Raw genomic sequence first — 1652 nt, forward strand, 5'->3', positions numbered from 1 at the left:
GCGTAACGCAGGTTGTTAATGAGTCTTCCTCCAATCCTGATGCCCCATTCTTCTTCATATAGTCCAGCTTCTCGTATTATTTGCTCAGCATACAGATTAAATAGGTATAGTGAAAGAATACAACCCTGCCGCACACCTTTCCTGACTTTAAACCAATCAGTATCCCCTTGTTCTGTCCGAACAACTGCCTCTTGATCTATGTAAAGGTTCCTCATGAGCACAATTAAGTATTCTGGAATTCCCATTCTTCGCAGTGTTATCCGTAGTTTGTTATGATCCACACAGTCGAATGCCTTTGCATAGTCAATAAAACACAGGTAAACATCCTTCTGGTATTCTCTGCTTTCATCCAGGATCCATCTGACATCAGCAATGATATCCCTGGTTCCACGTCCTCTTCTGAAACCGGCCTCAGTTTCTGGCAGTTCCCTGTCAATATACTGCTGCAGCCATTTTTGAATGACCTTCAGCAAAATTTTGCTTGCATGTGATATTAATGATATTGTTCTATAATTTCTACATTTGGTTGGATCACCTTTCTTGGGAATAGGCATAAATATGGATCTCTTCTAGTTAGTTGGCCAGGAAGCTGTCTTCCATATCTCTTGGCATAGATGAGTGAGCACCTCCAGTGCTGCATCTGTTTGTTGAAACATCTCAATTTGATACTCCATCAATTCCTGGAGCCTTGTTTTTTGCCAGTGCCTTCAGAGCAGCTTGGAATTCTTCCTTCAGTACCATGGGTTCCTGATCATATGCCACCTGTTGAAATGGTTGAATATCGACTAATTCTTTTTGGTATAATGACTCTGTGTATTCCTTCCATCTTTTGATGCTTCCTGCATCGTTTAATATTTTCCTCATGGAATCCTTCACTATTGCAACTCGAGACTTGAATTTTTTCTTCAGCTCTTTCAGCTCGAAAAACGCCGAAGCTTTACACACGGTACCAATAAACAATCAAAGCCCACAAGAAAGTGAAATTATTAATGATTCCGCAGATTGAAAAGCTACTCCTTACAGGGTTTTTGTTTTGTTTTGTTCTGTCTTGTTTTTTATGCAGCTCTCTCACAGTACATTTAAGATGTATGTCATGGATTGAATTATGTCCCCCAAAAAATATGTGTATCAACTTGGTTAGGGAATGATTCCCTGTATTCTGTGGTTGTCCTCCATTTTTTTATTGTAATTTTATGTTAAAGAGGATTAGGTGGGATTGTAACACCCTTACCAGGTCACATCCTGATCCAATGTAAAGGAAGTTTCCCTGGGGTGTGGCCTGTACCACCTTTTATCTCTCAAGAGATAAAAAGAAACGGAAGCAAGCAGAGAGTTGGGGACCTCATGCCACCAAGAAAGCAGCACCAGGAGCAGAGCGAGCCCTCTGGACCCTGGGTCCCTGTACCTGAGCAACTCATCGATCATGGGAAGTTTGAGGACAAGGATCTTCCTGCAGAGCTGACAGAGAAAGCCTTCCCCTGAAGCTGACATCCTGAATTTGGACTTCTAGCCTACTTTACTGTGAGAAAATAAACTTTGGTCTGTTAAAACCATCCACTTGTGATATTTCTGTTACAGCAACACTAGATAACTATGACAGTGTATTCCAATATGCAAAGAATGAGTTATATGCAACCCAGCTTTTTAGAAAT

This window comes from Loxodonta africana, chromosome 9 (genome assembly GCF_030014295.1).
Source record: "Loxodonta africana isolate mLoxAfr1 chromosome 9, mLoxAfr1.hap2, whole genome shotgun sequence".
NCBI classification, from domain to species: Eukaryota; Metazoa; Chordata; class Mammalia; order Proboscidea; family Elephantidae; genus Loxodonta; species Loxodonta africana.